Source organism: Lepeophtheirus salmonis, chromosome 7 (genome assembly GCF_016086655.4).
Source record: "Lepeophtheirus salmonis chromosome 7, UVic_Lsal_1.4, whole genome shotgun sequence".
Lineage (NCBI taxonomy): Eukaryota > Metazoa > Arthropoda > Copepoda > Siphonostomatoida > Caligidae > Lepeophtheirus > Lepeophtheirus salmonis.
Window position 1 is genome coordinate 10,454,672 of NC_052137.2, and position 14,707 is coordinate 10,469,378.

The 14,707-nt window shown below is 29.9% G+C and overlaps 1 long non-coding RNA gene across 1 annotated transcript; it reads right to left on the reverse strand.

Annotated features, from left to right (window-relative positions):
- Positions 1-13,242: 13,242 nt before the first annotated feature.
- On the reverse strand, positions 13,243-13,579 carry LOC139905928 (uncharacterized). The gene is made up of 2 exons (XR_011781080.1): positions 13,471-13,579; positions 13,243-13,407 (listed from the first exon to the last, which is right to left on the reverse strand). It is a non-coding gene; the product is annotated as an uncharacterized lncRNA (long non-coding RNA).
- Positions 13,580-14,707: the final 1,128 nt, after the last annotated feature.

A 14,707-nucleotide genomic window follows, 5' to 3' on the forward strand; every position in this document is an offset into this window, starting at 1 on the left:
ACATGAGGAGTCATCTATCATCAAAACTAATAGCCTGGTGACGTAACTCTACTTATAAGGCTCTGATATCGAGGGATAACTATCGAACAAGTGCGAGTAAAATTCAGGGAGTGAGACATATTGTTCTATTGATTAAAGTTATGGTTTTGGAGGAAAGAATATCACGTAATTCTGCTATACAAATGAGAATCTTCTATATTTCAAGTAGCACTAGAATATAGTATTTAAAAAGTAATCGAAATTTTCAAATTCAGGAATACTTGATTTACTTCTTGAAAATCATTAAAAAAAACATTCATATTTCGATATTATAGATCTATTAACATTGAGATCTTTTAAATTTCTTCCCTTAAAGTCGCTAATATGATATGTTATACAATGAGTAATCAAAAACTAATGGCTAACACTTTAGTCGTAGTAGTAAATTACTCGTAAATTGATAATTTAAACTATTATAACGTGTATTTGTGATATTAAGTTAAAGAAGTATGAGTGAACACAACTGAAAAAATGATGAAGTTATTAATTACAAAATCTTAATAGAAGTTATACATAGAAAATCAAACAAATTAATGATGACAAATGATACCACAAAGAAATTATTAATATTAAAATGGATTGGACAAATTATTAGCGATAAATGTAAATTATATATATGCAAAATATAATGTGAGATTTTTAAAGAGAAGTAAATATACTAATTATTAACAGAAATAAAATCTGTCTTCATCTTATTATACTTCCAATACATTAAAAAGACTTATAATTGTCTTACAAAATTCCCATCTACATGTTCGAATCCATGGAGCATACCGAAGGATTAACCCGAAGATTCGGATGTTAGAAACACACCTTGGACACTAAGTATTTGAAGCTAAAACCCCCTCCCCCTTTTGAGATCATTGAAGTAGTTGTTGTTCGTTATTTCTTAAATCCAGATACAACTTAACTTACAAAATCAGGACCTAAATTTTTGATGATACGCAAGTACGGAAACTCTTTAGATATGTTCCCAAAGAGATAGGACTGAATATTTCAATTATTATTTACTTTATTTGAATTTGTACGAAGCACAGTATTATATAGTGATATTAATTATTATTATTTAATAACGAAGTATGACGTTTTTATCGTTACACTGAAATAGTGAACATTATTGAGATCATTTATTAAAGTACTATAGCGTTTGTTTATTATAGTAAGTTAAATAAGTATGTGTAAATTTAAAAAAGTACAACTAAAAAAAACCAATTATATTAATTAATTATAACTACAAGACATAAGTAGAGAATCAAACAAATTTAAAGTAATACGATATAGAAGTTATTAATATAAAATAAAACAAATAGATTCAACAAATTATTAGTGCCATTATACATATACAAAATGAAATGAGACATTTTTATACATAAATAAATATAAATATTAGCAGAATAGAATATGCATTGACAATACAGACAAAACTATCATTATCTTTAAGAGTCTATAATTATCTTGTTTTCCAATGACAAAAGAGGCACACTAGTAATAAAGAAATCAAGGGTCCAGGTTATATAACTATCCATATAGATTATACATCACAAACTCCACCACCTAATAAAGGCAATTGGGATTGAGATAAGTTATATCTGCGTTATATGCATCATGGAAACTGAAGGACTCTTATCAATAAAGTATTTTTCTTCTTAGGGTAAGAGAAGGATGAAAAGGACTTCAGAATTCAATGAAGGAGCAGTTGATGGAGGATAAGAACTCCTTCTGTTCCTCACTTGGGATTTCAGTCGATTATTCTGTCTTTTTATGGAACTCTGTAGTTTTTATAGCTTTATAAGATTATTCCGTAGAAGAGGTGGATAAATTTATGTATTTTTGAGCAAATTAAAAATTATTTTCCCAATACCGATCCTGATTGAGATTCCAGAAAAAAAACAGATTCTCCAATTCTGATTAATCGTCCCATCACTAGTAATTGCAAAATGTTCTAGGAAAATTTGAAAAAAGTTGAAAAAATTGTCATTTATGAAAATTGCCATTGCAAAAATGTCCTTCATTTACTAACAAAATCGAAATAGTTCAGCCCAAAACTTGTTTTTTACAATGAAAGGGCCATCAAGCAGCTTACCCCTCCTCCCCGCTTCATAAAGTATATAGGCCCTCTTCGAATACTTATAAATGAAGTTCTGGCCCATGGATAAATTGAGACTACGGCAAAGACACAAAACAGCTTAAAAACCATTGCTGCCGCTTTATAAAACACATAGGCCTTTTTTAAATGTTCCAAAATAAAACCTGGTCCCAAGGATTTACTGACGCTATGGCAAAGACACCAAGAAGGTTAAAAATCCCAGCTTCCACTTTACAAAGCATATATACCCCTCCGAATTAATGCTAAATAAATTTTGGGCAACGTATATTGTAAATATGTTAATATTTTTATGGTTTATATTACAGTCCAGTTTTACCGTGACTATCCTATTTGAAAACACCGTACAACATAAAGAATTGTTTTTCTTTGTTAGCTGCGTAGTTAGTGTACTTTTGAATATTAAGTTATATTTTCCTTTGTATTACAATTTATTCATATTTTTTCCCTAGTCTTACGCTTTATGTGAACATTTTCATTTGTTTCTAGGTGTGAAAAATTTGGAAGGGAAATAAATATATGCTTTGTGAAGGAGCAAAGGGTTTTTTTAACCTGCTTGATGCCTTTGTTGTAGTTTTAATCAACCCAAGGACCTAGGGTTCATTTTGAAGTATTTGGAGGGTATTCTGATTTTGTTAGTAAAGGGCAGGATATTTTTGACAAGGCAATTATTATACACATGATGATTGATAATAATTTAAAATATTATTTAATATTTCCTTGGTTATAATATTAATGTATATTATCATTATTTAGTAGGGGAATATTCTCTAAATTGTGGTGAGTCTACATTTAAAAAAATATATATTTATTATTGGTATGAACGCTCGAAGGTATAGTGCGTGTAGGTCTAAATGTATAGCCAAGGTACACCTATATAATATACGTATATATAAATGATATTTTTGTGAGAGCAACTCTTCTCTAGATACCATTTATAAATAAATAATAATTAATAATATATATATAAATATAATTACACGTGTACACGCACGATAGATGTGGTAACCCACCTTTATTGATCATTTTTCTCTACTTTGAAAATTATAACGCATCAGAAAGCAATGAGTACTATAGTTTAACGTGATCTCTCTATTAGATATATAGTGTGTCAACATAAACACTATCTTGAACAAAAATCAAAAAAAGGAGAAAATCCAATTTAGCTCCCTCCCCCGAATCAAACAATTTTTGTGTTGATCAACAAAAAATTATTAGTTTTTGGTAAAAAGTTTTAATGTCATAACAGAAGTAAAAATTTTGTTTTCAATGATTTCTTTCTAAAAAAATATATATATAAAGGGATTTTCATTAAGAATATTTCGACTTTTTTTATGAATAAATCACAAATTTTTTCAGTACTAATTATATGTATACATATACACTTATGTATGAAAACCGATTTCTCTAGTGTGACCACTACGAGCACGTTTACAGAAGTCCAATCGCTGAACCCAATTTTCCAGTACTTTTACAATAAATTGACCTATATTGCAGCAATTTTGCCTTCTATATTTTTTTCTGAACTCTTGTAACGTTGCTAGCTTAAAGGTGTAGACTAATTACTTCACGTGACTAAAAAGAAAATAATATAAAGGCATTAAATTGCACGATCGAGGCGGCAAATCAACTGATCCATTTCGATCAATAACGCGTTCACCAAATTTTTTTTCCAATAAATCGATTGTAACGTTTGTTGTGTGACAACTAGTGACATCGTATTGTTGAAACCACATTTTTGCTAAGCCCTTACCTTGCAATTGGGGCCAAAAGAAAATCAGTTATCATGGTGCAATAGTGATTTCTACTTAATTTAATGTGGCAATTATTATCATTAACGAAAAAATATGGGCTAGTGATCCACACCAAACAATATTTCTTTTGGGATTCAATGATATCTTGTAAAGCACTTGTGGATTGCTGCCTGAACAAATAGGCATATTTTGCTTATTAACAAAGCATTGAGCCAAAAATGAGATTCATCACTTATGATGATTTTGAGATGAAAATCAGCATCAGCATTGAACAATTATTTTGGTAATAAGTTTGTATGATTTGCAATCTTTGATCAAGTGTATATCCCTCCCGAATGAAATGTATACTGATGAAGTTTCTAAATGTCAAAGGAAGAAAATAAATATGGCGTTGTTTTTTCTTTAATAAAAAAAAACTGAAGCGTCCGTAATGAAAACCCATTATATAAATGTAATTCTGTGGACGTCCCTACATAAACATATCTCGGTCCATTTTGACTTTTTGTTCAAATTTGTGGGATTATTTAAGATACCCAAGAGCATTGGCTATAGTTTTGAACTTATATTTGATTTAAGAGATTTATGGACCTGATATGGATTTTCAAATAAAATCTGTTCATTTCTCATTCTTTTATTGAGACGATCAATTTTGGATACTTTAAGTGCAATTTGCAGCGTCTTCAAATAGATTTATCAGAATAATTTATTAATAGTTTGTTGAAGAATACAAATGTGATCCACACTTAACTTTGAGAAAAAACATTGTGGTTTGATTTTGTGTTGACAGGCTACATATCTGGTTAGAAATATATTGTGAAAATAGCCCTTCCACGCATTGAAGAATGCACACTGTATGCTACTCATTATATTCAGTGGTGTAATAGATAAAGGTCAAGTAGACCATTGTTCTACCGGAAGTTTAGGTATTTATTTTTTTTTTTAATGTGCAGGCCCAGGACAAGAATTCTCAATTCCCTCATTTAAAATTTATTTTTTTTTGAATAATCTCCATCAAGATTGTCCCTCTAACTTTTAGTCTCTTTCTAACTATGTCTACACAATTAATCGATTTTCCTTTTAAATCTCTACTTTTATAGAATTTAGTATAATTGTTGATAACATCTATTACTCCACATATCAAGAGCCACTACAACATAGTATATGTCAGACTCATATGATTAATGATAATATCTTATGAGTTATGACATATGTGACCTCCGTGGGCTCTGCACTTCCATAAGTATCAGTCAGTACATGTATATTTTTTTAATTGGCATTGAAAAAAAAAATTATAAAGAGGTCTGCATATTATTTTTAAGAAAATAATATGGTTAGAAATTAAATTTAAATCTTCAAAAAACAAAGAAAGGGGCTCCACATTATTATTTGCGCTAAACTACTCTCACGCTAAAAAAAAAAACCTGGCATCAGTTATTAATTATTATCCTTATCCCTACCTAAATTGGAAATTGGGATCCATGCAATCCTTTAAGAATAGTGTAGTCTATTTAAGTTCCTATTTAAAACTTTTTCAAGACTCTTTTGGAGCCTATTTGCTTTATTTTTGTGAGATTTAATAAATGATTTTACTGTTTTAACAGAAATATGAGACATAAAATTATAAGCAAACCTTGAAGGCAGTAAATTAAGACCTTTTAAAAGATTGGATTTTAAAAACTTTTTGAAATTACATTCCCCTAATATCCATTTTGGAACTTTGAACTGATGACTGTGATGAATACAACGAAGAGTTATTTCACTAATTTTGTGATCGGTCGACGGATTTGGTCTATATGAAGCATTTTTAACCTACTTAACAAAAATAGACAATATTAAGGCTAAATCAATTCTAGAAGATATATCCACAAAACTCCAGGAAATATTATCCTCTAGACTGAACTTTTTCATCAAATCTACTAGATTAAACTATTTATTAGTGCCCACAATATTGCAGCATTTTGGATAGGAGCTCGCTGGTTCATCCAGATCTACATTGAAATCTCCAATTAAAAGCATTGGAGAATTTTCAGTAGTTTGGGAATCAATAAAAGACTGAATAAAAGTCAATGATTGGAATTTGGCCCATACGTATTGATGACTGAAAAAGTACAGCCGGACGCGGTAATAATAATTTTATGCCAATGACTGTCAATAGTGTATTCTTTTGCGAATATTGGTTTTGGAACTCTTTTAGAAACAAAATGCTTATAAAGAAAAAAGAATTCAAAAAAGCGGAAGCGAGGCATATAGTATACCCGAATTAAGACCATTGTTAATATCAGCAGTATTTTACATGATGTTGAGGGGGAGAAAATTATTTACTTATATATATATTTATTTAGTTTATTATGAATTTTTAAAACAATTTACATCAAAGATAACCAATAATCAAAGATGGAAAAATCCTCGTGAGTATAAATCAAAAAGAAAAATATATGTTGGTAATCCTGATGGACAACATATCTACTGAAAAGATTACTAAATAAAGCTTTGTGCGCCTTACTCACTAATATGTGAGGCATTTACAATAAAGCAACATACGATTGTTTTTCGCAAATTAAGTCGATGTTAGTTTACTATTCTTTGTATAATGCTCTACAATTACTATTTTATAAATACTTTAATTAACCCTCTATAGAGTGCGCAAATTAGGGTTATTTTTTATCAAAATATCCCACTAGAAAATGTAAATGTAGCTATAATAGTTGGTACAACGGGAGGTGCCTTTATTATAAATACGAGGAATAACAAGTCTTGATAGATTTGAGTTGAATTGAACTTCAACAAATCTCAAATTCGTCAATTAAATGTGTGTAAAGTTTAAATTATATTACAAGTGAAATATAAACTTAGCTCTCTGAGTTCAATTAATTTACATTATTAATGTCATCTTTTTAATGAATATGTAAATTTAGTAATAGAGTTAACAAATAGGTATGAATGCTACCTAATGGAGAATTTGTAGGTTCAGAATGGAAACTCTCCCTCCCTCTTTATCTTACTGATGGTCATGAGTAGTGTATATTTCATATTTTAGGTATTGTTTAAGTTTTTAAAATAAAGATTTACTAATGTGCTAAAGTCACATTATCCCTTAAACATAGATTATGAAGTCAGAACATATTTTATTTGAAACCTTGGGAATATCTAGAATAAATGGTTTTATACTTTATCATAAAAATAATAATAGATTATATTCTGGTCTAATTTTAGTCAACTGTAATCCAGTTTTAATTAATCTTTATGTTTTTTGTAAAAGATGATGTTTAATATTGATAATGATTCATAAGTTAGCAATGAATTTTATACCATTAGATACAACTATAACATGAGTCATCATATTAATTAATTGGCATGTTAGGTATAGATTTACAAAATTATATCTTGTGATCTATTAGAAAATATTTGTATGAAATGATGTATCTTAATTTCCATAAATATTTTTTATTATGACGATATAATTGAAGTTTAATTACACTATAGGTATAAAACTTAATTGACCTCGATTAAATGCTCAATAAGCATTACTTATTCACATTTCTTTATATGTATATTCTTGGATGATTAAAAAATTACATATAAATTTAAAAACAAAACAAAATAAATTAATATTACGAATGGCTACAATTTCCTTAAAATATTAGCCTCACAATGGATTTAAGTAAACAAATAATTCCTAAAAACTACCTCATATCAAGCAATATCGTCGATTACAATATGTCAGTGATGAAGAAAAAATTGATACTATTTTTTAACAAAATTAGAAATGACGTATAATAAGTAGATAAAGAGAAAAAAACGAACACACTGATATAGAGGGATAAATGCAATTTGTTGAAAATTCTAAATATAGAAGTAATTCCCTAGAAATAGTTTTCAAATACCAAATTATTAAAAATTTCGTTCCATAAGAAAAATAATAAATATATTTAATATTTTATATTTGTCGTACATATAAATCTTTTTTTGCAGGATTTTTTAAGATATTTTTTCCTGCAATGCTTACAAGTACCACATTTTTTTATCTCCTGCTTCAAATCTTTTCTTTACAAATCACACCCTTCGCATGAAAAACACATTTTCCTACTTTTTCTATGTGATTTGAACACATCAATAACATATTCATATGAAAATCCTTGTTCTGGAGCAAAATAGGTTGTTAAGTTACTTTTATAATCAAAATAGTATACTAAGTCTGATAATAGATAATGGGTGGATTAGAAACTAATAAAATAAAAAATTTTATTTTGTGTGATACCTAGTAATAAATTAGCCAATAATGATGAAGGAGTATCTTTTCCCAAACAATTAGATGGTGAAGATAAAAATGATGAAGAATGAATCTTTGTATAAAGTGACGGATGTAGGAGAAGAAGTGAACGTAGGTAAGAAATTGTTATGTTGAGGAAAAGTAGTATTTATTAATTCTTTGTTGGGGAAGTTCGTTTAATTTTATTACAGATTCTAAAATAAGGGTTTTTTTTTTTCATTACCAGAAAGCAAAGGAACGACATTCTTCATTAAATATTCTATTCTTTCCTCCGATATTTTTTTCTTTTCTTTATAATATAGTCTTCATGAATCGAGAGAAGGAATTCACTGGATGAAATTCCATGTTTTAATATGTTCACAGTAAGAGTTTGTGAATTATCGGACCATTTTTACGTATATGCCTCCAGGATACGTAGAATTGAAGGTGAATATATTATAGTTCTTTATTCCTTTTAGAGGAAAGAAATATAAAAATCCTCTAAAAATGTCCTCCAATTATTCCACTGTATTTCTGGGCATCCACTCATAGAGGATATAAAATTGAATTTAGTATATGCTTTGACGACAACTTCTACTAAACCTTACACACATTCAACTTGTTGTTGATTATAATAAGATTTGGAAATTACGCCGAAGCTGCAGTCTGGCAAAAACTTTTAATGATTTTCAACAAGAAAGTGTATAGAAAATTCATCAAATGCACCACAAATAACCATGTATGCTACAAAAGCCATAATTATATAATTTTATTCTGGCCTCTGTAAAGAAAATTAATTGTTAAAAGTAGAAGAACATCCGATTTTATTTAAACTTTCTTACCCACAATTATGGCATTGAATTTCAAGACGCAGAAAACCACTTATACGCTGCAATTCATGACATAAAAGAGATGTCACACAATTTGAGCCTTTCTTAATAGTTTTTTAAAAATATTTTAGAAGAAGATTACAAAGCCTGAAGACATTAGATAAAAAATGTACCTGCACTGCCTAATCAAAATATAATTATTGGATATTCCTTTTCCATTCTCAATAGCAAAAAGTATAACTTTATATAGAGAAATGAAATGTGTCTTTCCTATTTGAAATGACGAGTAATGAATTGATTTAGTTTCAGAAAAGTCCATAGTTAATAACGTTACAGATTCTTGATAATTTTTGGGGTTGAATACCCCAAAAATCATCAAGAATCTGTTTCTAAATCTGCGTTCACTTTGAACAATGTGCATGTGCTCCTTAATACCGTCGTTAATATTAAATCTCCAATCAACCAAAGGATTTTTTTACATAAATTATCTGAATAATGAGGCCAATTGTTAAGAATGATCGTAACAAATATTGGAAACATCGCTTTCCCGTCCCATAATACCAAATTTGGAATACACAGTTTTCCAATGACGAATAAAAGTTGATATACTGCAATATTTATCCTACCCTTGATCAAAACATGATTCTTTATAATTTATACTTGGGAAACGAATTGCTTTAAGATGATAATGAGATGCAACTCTTCCCGGTACAAAAATACCATGATCTTACATTAGGTTCTCCAGAAAATGTTTAATACCTTCTCTTCTTCCATTAATATTTCGATTGTATGTGTGGGTATTAGATGGACTTCCAGTTACCTTATCTTGCTTATGAGTGAACCCATTTTTCAAATAATGAGTGTGAAGTCCCTGAGCTCTGGATTTTCCCATAGCCATAAGGAAAGAAAAAGTTGTGAAACAAACTCTCCATCCACTAATTTTGAAATTAATCTTGCATCTCCCCTTTCCAGGGCACCGAAATGAGCAAACATATAGGCTTCATGACTCAATGGAGAAATAGAAGACATTTCTAGTCATGGTTCTCGCCGAAAAGAAACACATTCATAATTAAAACAAGGAGTTTTTGTTTCCTTATGGATCCAATAGTCCTAGAGAACAGGAACAACCATTTTGGAGATACTTTTCAATTCTATATCCACATCACGAAATGTAACGTCTACATGCTTCAAAGTTCGGATATCAGCGATAACTATGGCGTCAAAAGATTGAAAATAGTGCAGAGTCATTTTAGTGAACGTACTGAAACATGAATTACTATACTATAAAGACGGATGACCACTATGTACGCAACCTCTGAATCTCACCTTTTCAGATAATTTTTCAAAGGTATTGTTTGCTACTGTTGTGATACTTAGGACTTTTAATGATGCCATTAATTATATGTGTGTGACTCGTAAAAAGTAAAGGAATCTTCCTGAACAGCAGCAAGTCTTAGGGAGTCCTTGTTTCTTCCTTAAATCACAAGGCGGATAAGTATCTACTTCATTGTTGTCATAGGGGATTAAAATACCTAGATTCAAGATGTCAAATTTTACTCCGAGACAGCAAGTGTACTTCTTTAGTTATAGTGGTGGATGAAATCCACCTCCTTAGGGAAGGACTTAAATGAGACGAAGATGAAAAATACCAAACTGATCCATGCATTAATTTTGACGGTCCTTTCTGACCTTAAAATTCATCCAGGAGGGAAACAATAATCTAAGTAGCTGGATACATTTCAGGATTATTAGTGCACGAGTTTTCCTAATTTACATACTACAACGTCGACATATATGAATATATCTGCGATATCTATATAAATTATCAAATACGTTGAGGTTTTTGAGGAAGAGTTATCAGCATAAGCGTATAGAGATATATCATATTCAATGACTATTCATATATAGCTTATTAAAGTTATGTGGAATAAGCCTGTCAATGACTCCTCCTCAGTCATTTCCTTACCCCATTCGTCATTTCCTTTACTGTTGATCCCATCATTGACTCGACATAAGCATCATATTAATATATTTTATGAGTTAGAATGTCTTGATTGAGCATCTCCTAATTATATACATTCGATATTTCAACGTTTTCAAATAGTGTAGAATTAAAGCTTAATGACGAAAAATCCAATGCTGAAGGTTTTCAGATTATGGTATTTGTAAGCTCCTTAATTTGAAGTATTGTATTAAGATCATTATTACATTTCAGATTTAGTGTTTCTGAAATCTTCATCTAAAATAATGGGACACTGTGACGGGTCAATTTAATTGCTTGCTCGAACTTCATATAGTTATTAAGAAACTTACTATGACTGTGCTTCATCAATACTTAAAGAAAGTTAGATGTTAATTCAGAATTCAACTACTGTGAAATCTGGATACCTATAATAAACGGTCGAACAACGGAATGGAGTCCAATTAAACGAAGCATATTGTCATTTTAAAAACGTTAATATTATATTAATTTAACTGTAACCCTACTATTGACATAGTCTGTTCTAAATAGTTTTTTGTTACTTGATTTTAAACCGCAAAACCTAACCAAATAAGGAAATTTATTTTTAATATAATGATGATTATTTTTTATACTTTTATAATACAATTTTTAAAAGCTGAAATATATTGTTAAAATTTCTTTTGGTTGTGTTTGATAGTTATTGTATAATAAAGATTTTTTTGTAATTAAAATTTTAATATTATTATATAAAACAATACATAAATTACTACTTTCAATATGTCAATTAAATTTTATAAGAATTGCATAGTTTTTAGTTATGAATAAAAATTGAGCTTCATTTTCCACCAAATAACTTGGAATTCATTTTGGAACGCAATTCAAATCTAACTTTCCCTTCAATTCAGATAAAGATGAACTATTATCATCGTCCAAAAAAAAATTCAAACATTAGATCAAGTTTATTCATTGTTTTCTTCCTTCGTGCTTCAGCACCAGAAGATTTTGATGTTGTTCTACTCAATCATGGAAGTATTGTCAACGGTGTTTTATAGGTTTGCCCGAACATATATATTCTGTGCAAAAAATTTCGTCTTAGAAATGACGGTAACAAATAAGTTTCTTTTTACTATCAACTAATTTTCCATGTAAAAAAACAAAAAATTGATGGGTGAGGTCTTTCAAAATATATCTTAAAAAAAATTTAGTAAAATATAATTTTTGAATAATTTTATTTTATCAAATAAGTTGATAAAGAATTTAAAGTTAAATACAAATTCATTATAGTTATAATGTCTCTTGAATTTTTAATGTAGTTATTTCAAGTAAATTTAGTTTTTTAAGTACAATTCGATTCTATATTTGAGTGTAATTCTGTTTATAACAAAATTAAGGGAAGTGTCAAAATAGAATTAATAAGCATATAATATCGAGGTATGATAGATTTCCATTTTTCTAAAAGCTCTCCATTTTTGCTAGGAAATCGGGGAAAAGAAGATTATTTATGCTCTTTAACATATTTTCCAGCAACTTTTCCAATTTTACATAATGGAACTACCCATGTAGACGGTATCTATATTTTTTTTAATAAAAAATACTGTTATAAAATGTAGTATCAAGTGAATTTAGAATATTTATACGGATACTTATGGTCAGTTATATTTATATTGTTGACGAATATTTACATTCATTTTTTAAATCCAAAATATTCCAATGTAAAACTTTTAGTTGACTCCCTGTTGAAAAATTCAAATACAACTATTTATTTAACTATTGACTTTTTTGTTAATTTATTATGAAATATGAATATATTCAAGTATCGCACGGTGTTTCATTAGCTTGATACTTTAAGCACACACGAACGACTGCAATGTAAACAACTCACCAATTAATCTATTGAGTTCTTATACTATAAGTATTATAATTTATAGTATAAGAACTCATTGATTGAACTGTCTAACAAAATAAGAACTGATTCACCAAAATAACTGAATCAGCAAAAGAAAGAATATTTACAAGAACGAATCAATAAAAGAACTAAATCTTTGAAAGAACGGATCATCAAAAGAACAGATTCACTAAAAGAACATCGTATAATATCCAAAAATAAATCCTCACGGATTGTGCAGGTGAAGTGCTAATGTGCCAAGGACTCATGTAACCAGGACAGGACACTGCGCTCACGCGTTTCCAATATGGGTCTCTGTTTATTCTAAATAGAATGTCTCTCTTCAATTGTTTTGCAACAAAATAAAGAGTTTTTAAAAGTATTTTGCTAGGGAAAATCATCAAAATAAGGCTATATATTTATAATAGAAGTGGTATTTTATTAGTACTTTAATCAAAATAAACATTAAAAACTTATAAAAAAGAAAAGGCACAATCAAAAAGTACGAAGTTGGTCCAAGTCTACAAGTCAGAAGATTTTGATTGAAATTTATCTTTTTTTCTATTAGCTTCTGAATTCTTAGCTGCCATTCTCTTTTTTGTTAAAAATCGGATGTCATCATTCAGTTTAGCACTTAAATTTTTACCCATGACATTAAACAAAGCAAATGAAATTATTTGAAGAAAAGCTGACCAGGAATGTCCTTCCTTGTACTTTACTCCCACAACGGCGATAATTTCAGAGTTTAAACTGTCTTACATCTTGTCTATGAATGTGGCAACAAATGAAGCTCTAGGATTTGGTGTGCCAAGTAAACTGTCTTTCTCTTCAGGAGAAGCTGTGATGTAAGATAACATGGAGTGAGCATAAAGACAGGAGAGGTAGAGAAGGTCGGATGGAGTCGACAACCCCACTCTGCTCATTATGTCGATTAACTCTTTCAGGTCTACATGCTGATTAGTTGGGTTATCGAAGGTTATTGAGTCCAGAGGTGTGTCTCTGATGACCATTAACTCTTGGCATGATGTACAGCTGATCTTCTTCTTCAAAGAAAAACCAATATATCCGGCAACTAAGTAGATCCCTGAGCTCAGCTATCCAGCCGACCTTTAATTTCTGAAGTAGTCAGACCTGAAAATTTAAAAAAATCAAATATTGTTATGATATTATTATATTGTAAAAATAAGTAGTACCTAAGTAAAGAAGCTTACTATTAACAAATATTTTATTTACCTGAGAATTTGGCAAGACTCAGAATACGAATATTTTTCTCTGCTTCCAGGATTTGTCTCACGCTGATGTAGTAAAGGGTGATTCAAAACGAGAGGTTTTTTCCAGTAGGGATTTTTTGACAGGCGCGCGCGAGTTCTGTCAAATTCATACGTCATTTTCACTCAGTATTGTTCTACAATTCTTCATGGAAAGATATACCCCACAACAACGTGTACAAATTGTTCAATTGTACTATGAAAATCAGCGTTCTGTGAAAGAAGTTTTTCGCAAATTACGCCCAACTTAAGGTCCACATAATCGACCTTCAGAATCCACAATTCGCAGAAGAATAGAAAAATTGGAAGGGCCAGCAACTTGCTGGGATGTCCCGTCGTCTGGTAGGCCCCGTACAGCTCGCACCGTAGAAAATATTGCGGCCGTAGCCGAGAGTGTAGCCGAAGATTGTGAAGAATCGATTCAACCCCGCTCCCAACAACTTGGCTTGTCGTATGTAACAACCTGGCGCATTTTGAAGAAAGATTTGGGTTTAAAGGAATACAAAATACAGCTCGTGCAATAATTGAAGCCGCTGGACCTTCGTTTGCGTCGTGTGTTCAGTGAATGGGCTTCTGAACGTATCCAAGTAAATCTGTTTTTTCGCGCCAAATTTT